The sequence below is a fragment of the Centroberyx gerrardi genome, chromosome 19 (assembly GCF_048128805.1).
Source record: "Centroberyx gerrardi isolate f3 chromosome 19, fCenGer3.hap1.cur.20231027, whole genome shotgun sequence".
In the NCBI taxonomy this organism is placed as follows: Eukaryota; Metazoa; Chordata; class Actinopteri; order Beryciformes; family Berycidae; genus Centroberyx; species Centroberyx gerrardi.
Window position 1 is genome coordinate 2007671 of NC_136015.1, and position 17547 is coordinate 2025217.

A 17547-nucleotide genomic window follows, 5' to 3' on the forward strand; every position below is an offset into this window, starting at 1 on the left:
AGTGCAAATAGTATAACTGAACATCGAATAACTGAACATCATCAAAAGCACTAGCACAAAACAAGAGCTAGGTAAAAGATCACTTTTACTTTGTTAAAGTCACTTAGATGGGCAAACTGCATCATGACAGAACAAAAAAAGTTTATATTAATCTTCTTCTAATCTCTTGCTACAACATTGTGGATTAACTATCTATCTCCATCTGGCTGGTTGGATACATCTGTAAACAAGTAGCAAACATAGAAAAAAATGGGAAATTACCAATAAATGATACTGTGACTATTTTGGATGAACTCTGGTTGGTGTGTGATGTACAGTTGCCTCTGACGAAAGATAATGGCCAAATACAGGCAGCAGTGAAACATGAGAAACAAGAAAGAGAAAGGATGGTGAAGTTAAGACAGGAAAGCAAGACATTTACCAATCCAACTAGTCTGATCTAACCAGCTGGAATGTCAGAGAAAAGGCAGCTGCTATAAAGTGGACTCCTCCCATCATATACAGCAGGTTATGCTGAATTAGACCACAAACCTCCAGAAGGCTGAATAGTAGCAATAATAATAGTATAATATGGTGCTATAATAGAAAAGTGTTTCTGATACAGAATTGAAAAGCGCATTACAAACAAGAAGGCAGTAATAAAGAATGTCTCTGTTTGTCAGATGAATCAGAGACTGAAAGACCAAGACCTGAGTGGAGATGTCAAGCTGAGATGGGTGAAGCAGCCTGATGGAAAGATCTTCCACAATGTCACGGGTTTAAGGTTGGCGGACTCTAAGGCAGAGACAGTTCAAATAAAGATTTATTTGAGGGTAGGGTAAGAGGACGAGGCTGGCCTGGAGAGTGGAGAAGTCCGGGCTTGACAGCTGGCCTGGGGAGTGGAGGAGTCCAGGCTTGACAGCAGACTGACAAGGCGGCAGACTGGACGAAGGGCTGACAGGTTTCCAGAGCTGGAGCAGGCGGCAGGAGTCAGGACGGGATAGAGTGAACTGAGTTGACAATCTGGCGATGAGTGGATGAAGAGCCGGGGTAGATATACTGTGGCTGATGAGATGATGAACAGCAGGTGAGCAGACTGGAAACAAGCTGATAGCAGACTGGTGTGTGGAACGAGCTGAGCCGGGAGCCAGGGGCAGGAGGTAGGGAGACCACGCCCATGCTAAGACACAAACAAAACATAGAGAGAGACAGACAGGAGGAAACACTGGGAACACAGGGAGTACGGCCACGGCCGTAACACACAAGGAAGAAGAGAAGGGGGAGAAGGAGGAGAAGGAGAAGGAGAAGATGAGCTGCAACCTCAAATGATGGCTTAGATTTTCCGTTTGTGCCGTTTCACTTGATAAAGTATTATTCATTACTTCACAAGGAAAAAGTCACAATAATTAGAAACATGCTACCGTATTTGTACATCACAACTATATTTTCCACAGGGATCCTAACCCCTACAATAGCTCTTCTTAACCCTTGTGTTATGTTCAGACATTATTTGGATTTTAAAGCAATACAGAATTATCTTTTTTTGTGGAAAATATTTAACATGTTGTCTTTAACTCATTCCAAACAATATAACTACTCCCTCAGAGTAGATTCTTCTGATCATATTGATGGATTGTGGAAGTGACCCACACTGCACTGTCATGCAGAGCTGTTTTGTCCTCCCCCAATATGCAGGTGTGAGAGGTGCAGTGCGAGAAAATTTTGAATATTTAGAATGTTTTGGAATAACGTGTGCAGATTACCACACTATGGAGGGTAACGAGGGCGGGAAAGTGGGAGCAGAGGGTTATCAGTGCTTAGAATATAACAGTGTTATAACCTTATGGCAGGTGTGGCACATGTGCGTGCGCATGTCTGTGGAGGTGGGACTAGGCTTGGGACATATTTCGGTAATAGTCTATAACATGGTAGAGAGGGTTGTGTGTTCAATCCACAAAATACGCCTCAAATCTGATTGAGCAAGATGAATTGATGAATGATTTTAGATGAAGATGAAGATGAAGAATAAGTAGTGGAGTCAGCTTTTGGTTTCATATTTACCATGTTCTGCCTGTTTTCACCACAGTTTGTACCCTTTAATTTCTCTCGGGTCTCGGGTTTCTTCGCAGAGAATAAGCCAAGGCCATGGAGTTTCAGGTTGAAAAAATGATTGATTGTATCATTTTTCCTTTAGTAAAAATTTTAAAGTGGTCAATTTGACCCGAACACCACACAAGAATTGTAGTTTTAGTTTTAGTAGAGTTCGATTTTTTGTTTCTTTCTTCTGTATCAGTACAGGACTGAAAGCTTCAGGCATGATTTGTCTTTAGCAAAGTTTTAATACTTTAAGTTTCGGAAAGTTTGATGGATTTTGTTTTGTTCTTGGTGGATGGTGATAATATTGCTAGTTCATGAAATAACCATATTCAATTTTTCAATTCTAAGAAATGTCATTAATTTTGGATGCAAGTGAATTCTGCATTATTTACCTTATATATCTCTCTTATCTCCAATAGAGTTATCTTTGTTTGATGATGACAGCACGCACACACACACACACACACATACACACACACACACGCACACACATACACACACACTTCACTATCACAGTCACAATGACATCCTCATTTCCCTTTGATTTCATTTTCTGTATCCAGTGTGTTTTAATTCAGTATATTTTAATGTACTTTAATGTTTTTTCTTCTTGTAGACTTCCATTTTCAGTTTCTGTTATCCAATTCAATTGTGTTCGTGTTTGATTTTTCTTCTGATTTCTTATTTGATTTTTCTTCTGAAAAATCTTCTTTTTGATGTTTCTTTGTCTCTTTTGAGGTGAGATGTTTCTTAAGCCCCTTGATAACAACTGATCCGGTGCTGTTGGAAGACAAGGGCAGACTTTGTATGGTAAAAGTGTATTGAGAGATCTGATGTAGATGATTTTCTGCCCACAAAGGTGTTCTCCTAAAATAGGACAGAGGAGAGTTGGTACATATCTTTAAAAAACAGACAGGTCTACACTGTGCTATATTTGAACACAAATGAAAACCCATTTGTTTTTACCTATTTATCATCTTTAAAAAAAAACAACTTTCTGCCTTGGCTCCCTTTTATTCATTTTCTATTTACTCTTTTTTAAAACTTGTACATTACGATAGATTTTGATCTTTCTGTTGTACTGTTCTGTATAATTTGTTCATTTTTATTTTCCTTGTTTGTGAAGTGCTATATAAATAAAGATAATAATAATAATAATAATAATAATAATAATAATTATTATTATTATTATTATTATTATTATTATTATTATTATTATTATCATTACTACATATTCTGCAACAGTTTTTCAACAAAAACCTATGACGGAAAATAGTGCAAGCCAGACTCTTTGTGGTACAATGCAAATTATATGTTTATCAATGTGTTTGCATCTGTCCTCACACAAGTTAAAACACAAACAAAAATTGAGGAAGATGGTGACAGCAACTGAGAGTAAATGTGTGACAAAGAAAAATCCATTAACAGACTGATAATACTACGATAAGATGAAACTAATTTAGACATGAAAACTCAAACACTCTGTTCCATAAGATCAGTCACATTGCTTGTGTATGGATCAAGCTCTATATTTTGATTACAACACAGGTTTGAGTCTTAGTGAGTCTGGTGTCTGGCTCCGTAATGGAGTCATCGCAGAAATATTGGTTGGACTGTCTCAGACTATCAGCAAATATAATATATACGGTATAATATATGAGTTCTTAGACTGAGTGGTGTTCCCCATCCTGTGTCCCTTTCAGTATAAATAGTGGTAGTTGTGGTATTTTAGTAATAGTAAGAACAGCACCACTGTGCCTCTGACGTAGGGGTTCAGTTAATAACTTTAACCTGTTTTGGGTGAGAGGCATCATTCTCAAGCATGATGAAGAACTGGTGCTGATTATGTTAAAAATTGATAGGTGTGGATTTTAACATGCCTGTCTTAATTTTCTAGATTTAAAGAGATGGGACAGTCACAGTGGTACTACAGTCACACTCACACACACACACACATACACACACACACACACACACACACACACACACACACACACACTATCCCTCTGTGGCGATCGGCCCACCCCTTACACACACACAACCCATGCAATCTCCATTAAAAATGAAGACGAAGACAATGAAAGTTAACAATACTCTACATAGAATATACAATATTTATTTCTATATTTCTCCCTCGATAATGAGGCTGTGTCAAGCAAATACTTGTGGGTGATGATGTTTAACACACAACAATCCTGTTATTCAGACTGAAATTTAGTTTTCAACTTTGAATCTAGAAAAATATGAGGGGTAGAAGTAACAAAAATTAAATGATAAAAATAGATGTGATGAAAATACTTGTGAATTGAAAAAAGAGTGATGAAAATGCATGTGAATTGAAAAACTGAGTGATAAATTAAGTGATTTGATGAAAATGCATGTGAATTGAAAAAATGAATGATAAACTGTCAAGTGATTTGATTAAATTGGTGGTGATTTGATAAAAACAGAACCATTTTCATCATTTATCACCACTTTCTATCATTCAACATTGCCATTTATCATTTAAGGCGAGCCCCCAAAAGAGTGGAAGTAACAAAAATTAACTGATAAATTTAGAGGTGATGAAAATGAATGTGAATTGAAAAACAGTCTGATGAAATTGCATGTGAACTCAAAAAGGCAGTGATAAATTGTCAAGTGACTTGATAAATTCAGAGGAGATTGGATTAAATAGCTCAGTGATTTATCATTTAGCGTGAGTGATTTTTGTTACTTCCGCCCCAAGTAGGTAATTTTTGTTATTTCCGCCCTCACACCTAAACGTCAATCAAAAACCACGCCCACTGGAGCTCAGCAATTCTCTCGACTCTCAAATGTTCCTGTCTTCGACAACAATGGCTGACAGTGCTTGGGAACAGCGAAATAAATAATATATGGAGAAGGTGAAAATGTGCGAGTGTGTAGCAACTGCTTTCGTTTGTTGGATTTTGAAGACGCTGCGAATGCGAATGTGATGCGAATGAATGCTGTCCATATTCCCCGGACCTCCCGGGGGGAGAAGCAAGCAGAAGATGCGCCTCAGGAAAAACGCCCACGAGTTGAGGTACAATAATCTGGAGAAATTTACGACATTAGAAATTAATTTATTTTTATTTTGCCATCTAGCTAAATAAAATGGTGCTATTTTTGAAGTGATCTTGGATTGCTTGTGTGTATAGAAGCTAGCTAGCCAATTTAGCAACTAGCTAATGTGTTCATTAGCTCTGTAACGTTGGGCCTAAAGTTACTTGAGTAAAGCCATGATGATTGGAGATGTTTGTTGTAAGTGGGTTTACATCCATTGCTTTGAGGTTGAACTGTTGATTCAAACTAGTGTGGCCATATTGTTTTTGTGACCACAACATCAACAAAGCAGATCCTGCACATCCTCCTCTGCACAGTTCTGGGTCCACCATACCAGTCGGGACAACTAAGAGGTTTCTATATGCAAGTAGCCTTTTAATTACCTGGGGGGTTTTTCTGTTATAATTGTTGTTGTCTCAATCTCTACTATTCTACTTATCTACTTCTCTATTATTGTGATTAACTTTGAACTGCTGGGAAATAGGTGCTTGTTTGATATAAAACTCATCCTTCTATCCTCTACATAGTTCAAATACACAAACATTGCACCTAGTGCATTATAAATGTCATTCAATTCTAGTGTATTATGGTGTTGGTAAGCCTATGTTGTGTGACCTTTGACAATTTCAGGCTGTTCTAATTTCTACCCTCAACCCCAAAAGATGCCACTGCTTCAGCACCAACACCATCAGAGAGTGAGACAGTAAGCAGACAGACGGCCAAAGTTCATCTGTGGCACCTTCCATGTCAACAGTAAGTGTACAAACAGTTCAAGCTTGTTGCATTTCTGTATGTTACGTTTATTCTTGTACATGTCTGAGTATAAATACTTTGAAATTATTATATTGGTCTAACACAGTGACAGAACCAGGACTTTCAGCAGTGTCTAAAAATGTTTTAGGTGAGAGCTTCGCCCTACAACCCCTTAGATGAAAGCGACCATCCAGATGACACATCTACATCAAGTGGAGTACAGAGTCTGATTCAGATCCCCTCACCACACAGTCCTGGAAGACGCAAAAGCAGCAGTCTGCAAATTTTACTATAGCTGTAAAAAGGTAATAGAGAAGGAACCAAAACACCATGCCTGCCACCCAACATTGCAAGCCATCAAGCAACACAAGACTAAGTTCAAGACATGAAAATGACACACCAGTGCATGTATAGATTACACCGCCCTCCCCTTGTTTTCTTGTCACATCAAAATACAGTCTACCTCAAAAGTTCCTTTGAATTGTCTTATAAAGCACATTCATTCATTCATTCATTCAAACCTTTATTTAAACTCGAAGAACCATTGAGGTTGCCCTCATTTACAATGATGTCGAGTTACAGACAAGATAAAAGTTATAAATAAATAGGACAAGACATAGATGAGAATAAAGAAAATCAATTAAAACAGTTACACATTGCGGCAGGGAGGTTTGTGATCATGGTTTTAAATTGTCCATAGGTTAGTAGAGTATTGATTTTTAGCGTGTGTTGAAGATCATTCCAAGAAATAGGGGCACTAAAATAAAAGGCTGACTTACCAAGTCTGATATAGTCTGATATAATTGATATAAGTCTGATATAATTTAATTAGCACCAACTGATGTGATTATGGCCACAGGTCTAATTTTTTAAACTAATAAATGGAAAAGTGTTCTGCCACAGCAGTATAATTTGAGACTTGTCCATTGTAAAGACTTTAGAAAAGTGTGTTAATTTTAACTGGATGTGAACTCTAACCCATTTAACAGCACAGGTCATAGATTGTATACAACTAGATGAATAATACAAAGCAATGAACTGAAGGGAAATTGATGTAATGCTTTATTTTTCTTTCACTCATTGAAACTGGCCGGCAGGTTATTCTTATAGCATCAGAGTTATTGACAGATTACACAGCGGCTAGGCTGTGGACAGTCAGTCTGCACTCCATCTGTATAGATTATGGTATTCCACAATGAAAATTTTCTCCAGTGAAACTGTAAGCAACTGGCAGTTGGTGAAGTTCCACCTCCCCAGAGCCATGATACGGTCCATCAGGAGAGGGGAGTCCTTCACAAACAGCAGGAAGTACCAGGTGAGTTCTTTGCTCCAGTCTTTCAGCATGGAGGACCGTCCCAGGAAGAGTCTGTAAGCAGCTGGTGTTGCCTATAGCAACAGGCAAAACAGAGGAACAAATAAGGTAAACATAGAATTTCATCTGTACTCCACACTGTACTCTGTACTCGTACATTTTCATGTCTCAGACCAAGACTGGCAAATGTGTACTGAATTAAGTAGTTTAATGCACAAAGGCCACGTCTTACTCATTAATGTAGCTCTCTTGAAGCATGAAGTGAAGTGATCAGGCTGCTGGACAGCAGAATGTTGTTATATTAAATGGGCAGTGAATCAAATGCAACGGCTAGCTTTGATGACTCAAAAAGTATGGCAAACTTTATATGATGCATGCCATGCTATGAATGGACTGCATCTTGCAGTCAAAGACGTGACCGACCGACCTGAATTAGCCTCGTGAGGCCTCGGTTGCGCCGCGGGGAAAAAAACTGCCTAACATCCCAGACCAGCCAGCCAATTCATTCTGTCCATGAAATGGACAGAATGGTCGACATGAACAAATAAAGGCCGGCCTCAAATACAGGCCGGGGAAAAAAACAAAGATAACAAGACTAGGTCAAAACCTAGTATATGGCTGGACCGTGTCCGTCTCCTCTCTCCGCCGCTGTCCTCTCCACCGCGCCCACGGCCTGCATTGATCCTCCCGATCCAAGCCCCGGACCCCCGCCGAAATCTCAGCCGGATCACCGGGAACACATCAGCGCCCAGCTATCGGCACTGGCCGGAACCGTGCCCCTGGAGTTTCCCGGGGGCACGGTGCCGGCCAAAGCCTCCATGCTTGTCTGTGTCTCTCTCTCCGCCAACAGAACAGAGGGCTGTCAGGTGGACTGAGCTCGCGCATATGCATCGAAATAAACGCAGATATGATATAACTGTATAGATTCTATGGTTCTAACGGTGGACACCGGTAAACTCCTGGTGCCTGTTTGTAACTGTAGTTTGTAGTAACGTACAAGTGCCACAAGATGGCTCGGCCGGCGGAAGTCTCTGGAGCATGCCGTCGTCAATTACCGTAATTATCGTAATGCATTGTAGTAACAAAAAAACGTCTACCTAACGTACCCCAACAGAAGCAGATCAGAAAACAAGGAGGCTTCGTACTAAAATATGAGCAAATATACTTATCAAACAGAGGAAATTAGAAATAAAGGCCTGTCTCTAATATAAGCCTGCTTCCAATAAAGGCCTGGTACCCTCCGCAGTTGAGGTAAATAAAGGCCCGGGCCAACATTAGAGGTTTTACGGTAGTAACAATTTTAGATTGGTGGCCAAGACGTGTCTGCATATAACGAACTGCATATCCAAAACGCTTTGCAAATTTGAAAAACACAAGCGCATTAACGGAAAACACAAATGCAAAAATCACAACACAACTGCAAAAGCCACAACACAAATGCAAACATCACAACACAAATGCAAAAGCCACAACACAAATGCAAAAACCACAACGGAAGTGAGCAACAACGGATGTTGACAATGAAACGGGCCAACTATTATTGCTGGTGTTTCCGGCGGACTATTATTGCCGGCGGACTATTATTGCCTGCACATCTCTAGAACCTCCTTGGCACATCTGGGCTGTGTCTCAAACGGCAGGCAGCTGCCTGCTGCCTTGCTGTCTAGCGAGGCAGTGTCCTTTGGAGGCAGCGTTTTTGTATTAAGGTACCTGTAAAAGTATCTGGATTAAGACGGACTTCCAAGGCAGCAATTCGTCGCAACGTCATGACATCGCCAAATACCGGCAGCTGCCGTCTGTCAGTTACAGCGGTTATACTGCCACCTGTTGGTCATTTGGAATAACTGCTTATATATATTTTAGTGATAGTATTCAGTATAAATTTGAATTTTATATAGATTTTATAAAATAGCTAACGTTAATACTATAACAACCACAATAGTGTAAAGTATTACAGAACATTTATTAACTTAAGTAATACCCAAGAACTACAATTAAATATTTAACATGCAATTTAAATGACATATATTCAGCAACTACTAGGTTTACTCTTCATAACCATTTCATTGCTTAGGCTGCAATATTTGTTTGCCTGCTTATAGTTTTAAATGTAGGACTTTCACTTGATTTATACTGGTAGTTATACTGCAATTAATAGGCTATTTCTACTTTTACTAAAAACAAGTTTCAAGTACTGTTTCTGCTATTAAATAATCAACCATTTTTATAATGATTTTTGTACTTTATTTGAACATAAATATATAACCAATAAAAAATAACTACATATCTACATAAACACAATTACACTAATGCAACTATATATAATAGTTATATATACAATAGTTATACAATAATAGTTATATAAACAATATACAATAACTAAATATATACACAATATACACAAAAGTCAATGGGTGCCATTGATGGATGTCACATCTGCATCAAACCCGCTGGAGAGCCAGAAGCTTGGTCTTATCGGAACCGCAAGCTGTTCCCTTCCATCCAGCTGCAGGCTGTATGTATGAAGGTAAATATGTTGCAAAATGCGAGAACTTGTAGACTTGATGTGAGAACTTGTAAAATACGATGTGAGAACTTGTAAAATACGATGTGAGAACTTGAAGAAAAAAAATGAATGTGAAGTCACAGAAAAAATATTCACAAATGTGTAGATTGATATCCTACTATAAATGAGGAAAACTCTGTCCGTCTGTCCGCATCCATTTTGCTCCTCAATGGGTTGGCCAATCAATCTGAAACTGCACATGGCCATTGAGCATTGGCATAGGCAGGGACTGACGGAGCTGATTTTTCCATTTTCACAAATTTACGCAGTTTATGTGCCTTTTTGGCAAGTCTGCGCGGAGTTGTGTCCCCGGGTAGGGACTAGTTTACATGAATACAATTACAGCTGCAAATTTGTAATCCAACATTTACTTATATTTATTTATTTTACTTGAGTCCATTTTCCAGTATAACCACAACTCCGTGATTACAACCTCTCGAATCGGTCACTGCAACTTCACAAATGTGCTCTCTTGCATCACAAAGTGACGAATCTACGCGCCTTGACTTTTGCAACACTTCTTGCGATAAATGTGTTGCAAAACTCACTTGTAGCTGTGAGAGAGCGCACCCCCTCACCCCTCTCCCCGCGGGGGAGGGGCGTGGAGGGTGGGGTGGGGTGGTGTACCAATCAGAAATCGGAAGACGAAGCGCTCTTTTGCTCTGCTCCATGTGCTGTCCTCAGGACGTCCAGAGCCACTGAGAGAAAGAGTTGCGTCAACGGAGGGTCAAAAACGCTACACGGTCACATGACGGTCACGTGGTTCATGTAGCTCTCGATAGTTCCAAGCGGTCCATTTGAATCCATTGTTTTCTATGGGAATAGTACTAACAACCGCGACTTTGGGTATAATAAACAATATGACAGCTGATTTAGAGTATTGTAAACTGACAGGTTAGATGTCTGTAATATTTACTATTTAATATTATGATTAAAAATTATCTCAAAATAGAAGATTAGAGTGATTAAGGCTTGGCACCTTTACCAGTCAATGATGTGTTGCTTTGGCTGCTAGCTGTTCACTGTGTTACATCCTAATGTAGCCTAATTTTATTATTATTATTATTATTATTTACTTTTTTGGACTTTAAGATAACGTCACCAGAAGGTATGAATTGAATATCGATCCATCAAGATAGTCTCTTCAAGTGCTGTGAATCCACCAACAACTGACAGCAGTAAGGGGCAGTGAATGATGTTCAGTGCTGTCATTGAAAGTTACTTGCGAGCGGTCTATTCAGTTTATGACCTAAAGTAAAGCATTCCACTGACACCAACAAAATCATCCTCATTTCAAGTTTCTAAAGTACAGGCCCTAGACCTAGAGGAAGGTACTCATATTTAACTATTGAGGTGCATCAATGAACATAGAGCATGAGTAGGCCTACATAAAAAATATACTCTCTTACTCAGATGTTACTAAGTCTATGGTAAGTCTTAGACAAAGAGTGAACAGGACTAGAATAAGTAATTTACAAGTCTGGTTAGATTATAAATGCAATTAAGCATGCTTTATTAACCTGACCCATCCACCAGATCCAGAATCAATATTAATACTACCAAAATATCAATATATATATAGCCTATCCATTACGCTTAGCAATGTAGTGGTGAGTCAAGCGATGGGTTTTGGTGTAGGCTACATTACTAGGGATCAGAGTTTACGTTATCCGGTAATTACCGTTTTTTTACCGGGAAAATCTGTTGAAGTCCGACATATTTAAATCTCTCCGGTCATAATAGTCCGGTGAAAATAATTCCCTCTAAGCACAATTTGAATTGTATTAAAATAGGCTAAAATTAAATTTCCACATATCCTTCTATTAAAAAAATGACGGGGATCTCTCTCTCTCTTACAGTGGCACCTATTAGTCGTGGGCCTTTTGGATTTCGTGGCCACAATCTTCGCTTACATAGGCACCTTCTACAGACTGGAGAGCCGCAGTCGCGGGTCTGCCATAAGCGAAATATCTTCCTCCTCATCTTCATCGTTTTCCCGCGGATGAAACAATAATTTTGATTAGACAATAAAGTGAACGATGGTCAACCTGTTACTATGCAGATGTTCATTCATAATTTTAAGGGACACGGGGAAATGAAATAGCTCTGTGGAGGATGGTCATCATTTCCTCCACGACGTTGTGGATGGTCCTGCAAACTGTGGCTAGTGGCATGGCAAAGATGTCTGCAGTTACACTGTAGGAGGCTCCACAGGCAAGCCAGTAGAGCGTGACCAGCACCTCAATTTCATGGCTCCATCCATGGGCTTTTTACCGGGGCAGCATCTGGACCAGCATGTTGATGCTGTTCCTGGATAGCCTTAAGGCTGGTTTCAAGTCCGCTCCAGAAAAGAACATGGCGAGAATAGGCACATGGTCATTAATTTGTGCATACCTTTGTAAGGGACTTTGGTCCTGTTAAAAAAAAGAAATCTCTTTTTTAGAATTTTTTAACATTGTTTATTAATTGTTGTTATATTTATTGCTTATTTATGTGTTTTTACTATTTAATATTTATTCAACTGTATTCTAAATATGAATTGTCTGATATGAATTGTTGAAGTCTACCAGAATTAAATTTCCCTCTAACATCTGACCTGTTTGAGAAGGTTTCTATTTCTTTCATCTTGCTTGATAGGCAGTGTAAGAGCACACCTATCTTCCCAGGTTCTGAGTCAAAAAGTTACTGTAGCCTACATGATTACTGTATCATAGACATGAAATGTCCTGTTTGTGTTGAAGTCTGTCCTGATTAATGACTAATGATGTACGTGACACAGATGAGGTACAGGTACTTCTTGCATTAATGTATATTAAACTGCATTAGTTTTTATCTAGGTGTACCAAGTAAACTGTCAAGTCTACATATAAATGGGTAGACAGGTTAACAAAAAAGCATAATGATTAGACAAACGTACAAAGCTAGAGAGACATGCTAATATGGCACGTCTCCTCTCCATCCTCCACCGCATCCTGCCTCTTCTTTCACGGATTCGCCTCCTTAGTTGGGCAGCCTCCTCTTCAGCTTCTTTATAAAGCATACCGACGGCAACAGCAATCAGGGTCTGATCCATTTTGATGTTTTTTTGTCTAATTTTCTAATGTCTGATGTCTAATTTTGTTTCTCCTCATTTATTCACTCACCAACGTCCACAACAACAACCTTCCACAACCTTTTTCCCGCCACTGGCTTTTTATATCTTGGAACACTCAAAATATATACATATTAATATTTTTTTTTAATTAATATTTTTAAAATGAAACGAAAAGAGGCAGGGTTGTGTTTTATATCATATTTCGTTTTATTGTAAATATACATTACAGTGAAGATAACCGGAGTAGACACGTATTGCCAAGACGAGCTGAGATGGTGACGTCATCAAGGACGCTGCTGTTCCAATTGCAGAATGACGGTACTGCGTCCTCCCGTCCTCGGGAGTTTGTACTCCCGAGTCGAACTTGCCAAGTCCGAACTTCCAAGTACGCAAGTCCGAACTTGGCGTACTTGGTATTGAGAAAGGGCTTATAGTAAGGGGAGAGAGGGACGGGGAGAAGTGTTGCCAGGTTCTTAGCGACAAAACCCTCCCAGTGCCAATTAAACCCAACCCATAAACAGCCCAATGATCAACGAAACTAGTCCAAAATAACAAACCAATAACAAAACTCCACAATAGAACCCTGACAAACTTTATAAACAGCGTTTTAAGTCCTACAGCATTTATAACATTTCCAAGTACATTAAAAACCGCGAACCTGGCAACATAAGGAATGCGAGCTTTGTTGACAAACTAAGCTAGTAGTTCTGCTTGTCACCCTACCTTTATAAACTTCAAAACTATATTTAGCGTTTGAATTTCACAATAATCTTTACACAGAATGAAAGCCAAGGCTTTATTTTATTAAAATCTGATGAAACGCCAAAACAGACAAAAATCGATCTTTTCTCATAAAATCCGATTATCCACAAATGCACCGTTGCGACTTCTGACTGAAAATGATAGAACGCGTCACATATTTGACCGTAATTTCTCCCATTTGTCCGGGACATTGAAATCTTCCAGGACACGTGGACCGGCACCAATTTTTTCTAACGGAAACTCTGCTAGGGATGCAATCATATTGATCTCTATTGATATTAGTAAGCCAAGTTTTTAATTAGCCTACTTGTGTCAGATAATGGGCTATGGATACAAATCCATCGATCTCCATCGATGTTATTAACTATGCCTTGTCCTACCTTCTTCAACAGACACATTTTCAGAACAGTAGCAGGAACACCCTTTTATGGTTAAGAAGCACCTTTATGACAAAATACATGTAAAAAGACTTTTATTTGGGAAACAAAAAGTGACAGAATGTTCTACCCTATTAACATACAATTAACATAAGAAGGACAATATGGTACCGTTACATCTTCACATATACTGGCATAAACAGCCAACGTTATAGTAATTTATCTTACCAATCAGAAATCAACCATCGTAAACAATAATATAGCCTAAATAGGCCTACATAATATGGTTAGCTTAGTTAACTAATAAATACATTTTCCCACCCATAAACACGTTTACAGGCTTTTGTCTCCAATTTAAAAGTCATGAAATTACAGAGAATTTAAGAGAACGTAACTTAACCTAAAACCCAATTGATTGCTAACGTTAGCTAGTTTAACGTTGTTTTGCTCTATTAATCTGTTTCCGTACATAAGATAACATAGTCAGATTAAATATATACATTTGGTTAAGTGGAATTAAACTGAAATGCTCTAAAACATATTGCTAACTCGATTCACATGTGATAAAAATGTAAGTAGCCAGCAAAGCCAGCACCATAGCTCCTGCATCACATCGCTAGCTTGTCTGGGAAGCTAAGCAGGTCTGGCTGTGGTTAGTCCTTGGATGGGAGACCGCCTGGTGTTGGAGGACTAGTAGGAGGTGCTCTTCCCTCTGGTCTCATGAATAATATCCCCAATGCCCCAGGGCAGAGACAGGGACTCTGTCCTGTGAGTGAACACCGTCCTTCGGATGAGACGTTAAACCGAGGTCCTGACTCTGTGGTCAATAAAGATCCCATCGGCACTTGTCGCAAGAGTAGGGGTGTAACCCCGGTGCCCTGGCAAAATTCCCCCCAAAAAACAGGCCTTCCTTCCATCATGGCCACCTAATCGTCCCTCGTTACCTAATTGGCTCTTTCAGTCCTCTACTCTCCACTGAGATAGCTGATGTGTGGTGAGCGTTCTGGTGCAAACTGGCTGCCGTGCATCATCCAGGTGGGTGCTACACACCGGTGGTGGATGAGTTGAGTCCCCCCCCGATATGTGAAGCGCTTTGTGTGCCTTGAAAAGCGCTATATAAATGTAATTAATTATTAAAGTAATACTGATTTTGAAGTTATTACCACTAAAAGCAACAGTTGAAACACTGCTTCCCTATGGCGATGCAGTTGCTAGCTCCGGCTGTTTGGAACTATTGAGGGTCTCCATGATCCGCCATTACTGTAAAATAATTGGCCTGATGAGCGCTTTGTCTTCCGATTTCTGATTGGTCTGATTGGTGAACAGCTAGCAGCCAAAGCAACACATCATTGACTGGTAAAGGTGCCAAGCCGTAATCACTCTAATCTTCTATTTTGAGAAAATTTTTAATCATAATATTAAATAGAAAATATTACAGACATCTAACCTGTCAGTTTACAATACTCTAAATCAGCTGTCATATTGTTTATTATACCCAAAGTCGCGGTTGTTAGTACTGTTCCCATAGAAAACAATGGATTCAAATGGACCGCTTGGAACTGTCGGCAGCTACATGAACCACGTGACCGTCATGTGACCGTGTAGCGTTTTTGACCCTCCGGGGCGCTCTCTCACAGCTACAATTGAGTTTTGCAACACATTTATCGCAAGAAGTGTTGCAAAAGTCAAGGCGCGCAGATTCGTCACTTTGTGATGCAAGAGAGCACATTTGTGAAGTTGCAGTGACCAATTCGAGAGGTTGTAATCACGGAGTTGTGGTTGTACTGCAAAATGGACTCAAGTAATATAAATAAATATGAGTAAATGTTGGATTACAAGTTTGCAGCTGTCATCGTATTCATGTAAATATTTACTACACATTTGTGAATATTTTTTCTGTGACTTCACATTCATTTTTTTTCTTCAAGTTCTCATATCGTATTTTACAAGTTCTCACATTGTATCTACAAGCTCTCGCATTTTGCAACATATTTACCTTCATAGTATGTGACCACAGAGCCAAGTCCAGTGATGATTTGTCGGTTTCCCTGGCTTCGTGCACGACTCCAGGGTCCTCCGGCACAGTCCCTTGTATCGGTGAGGGGTGTCCACCACAGGGTACCTTCCTTCTGGGTGATGGAGGGTATCCATGCATGGAGAGGCCCATCTCCCTGGTGACACCTTATAAAAACCCAGTCAGAGGAGTGGCACAACACTGGTTTATTTATTCATTATTTTTACATATGTGAGTAAAGTATGTGAAAGGATTGCTTGCGATAATCCATTTTAAATAAATACTTACCTGGCTTGACAAGTTCAATGCCCATCATGCTAGAGCTCGCTCTGTCTTTGAGCTAGCATTTGGCATGATGAAGACCAGTTGGAGGGCCATCTTCCTCCACGCCCTGGAGGTGGACACCACTTTGTCCCTGATGTTGTCATGTCTTGTACAATTCTGCACAACATCTGTGTGAGCAATGGGGATGTCCTACCGGTGGAGGACGGACAACCTGGCGAAGAGGAAGGAGGAGATGGAGAGACAGTCAGTGGCAGTGACCTGAGAGACCAAATTGCTGCTCAGCTGTCTGCCTTGCAGGACCACGTGGGCGACCATGACTATTTAAGTAATTTTTTTTATTTTTTATTATAGGAGTAATAGCAGTTGTAATGGTAGTAGTAACAGTAGTAGCAGTAATAGTAGTAGCCTAGTAGTAACAGTGGAGGTAGCAATACTAGTTGTAACAGTAGTAGTAATAGTTTAACATTCAGGTTACTTCTACAACATAATTACTGTCTGTTGAATAGCCAACTGGTAGAATTTAGGGATGGGAAGGTTTTCACTACTAAACAACAAAAAGTGCTTTTGTCAGCTCAACTTACTTCCATCCATTCAGGGCGCTGTTTTTTGCCCTGTGAAGTCTGGACCAGTCTATAGTCTGGATCTGCCGGACCTTAATAAAGGCAGTGGTATCCTCCGTCAACCCTTTGAAATGGTGAAGTTCAATAATGGTTAACCAACGATCAATCAGTGCGTTTAAAATAAATAACATTTTAGGCCATAACTTACGGGCTTTTAGGCTATAATTCAATGGTCTGCTTAGTAAGCTAACATAACGGATAGGCTAACCTCAAAAAGTCTGTTTTCAGTGAACCCGAAAGTTGGAACAAATTTCTTAAATAAGCATTATACATCAAAAGAGAATGGATATTCAGTGACTAAACTGTCTATTTCTCTGTCTTTCTTCTATTTTCACATGACTTTTGATGGTCAGCAAGAGCTGGTGCATGACCAACTAAGACCATCTTGGACCAGTTAAGATGACCTTAAACCAGTTGTTACATCAGTGAGCCGGGAAGAAAGGAGGTCTTTATATTTTCATACTTATGTAATCTACCATCTAGGCTATTGAGCCATCAAGGAAATTACACAGCTATTTCATTTGAAAACTGGTGTTCCATACATGGCAGACTAAATGTAATGTTCCTTTGCACTTGGTTCAATAATGGATTGATAGGTCTGCTAGCCCTTGCTGAAACGTGT

General features: G+C 39.5%; 1 long non-coding RNA gene across 1 annotated transcript; it reads right to left on the bottom strand.

Moving 5' to 3' along the window:
- Positions 1–16143: 16143 nt before the first annotated feature.
- On the bottom strand, positions 16144–16994 carry LOC144542822 (uncharacterized). The gene is made up of 3 exons (XR_013507479.1): positions 16887–16994; positions 16309–16516; positions 16144–16187 (listed from the first exon to the last, which is right to left on the bottom strand). It is a non-coding gene; the product is annotated as an uncharacterized LOC144542822 (long non-coding RNA).
- Positions 16995–17547: the final 553 nt, after the last annotated feature.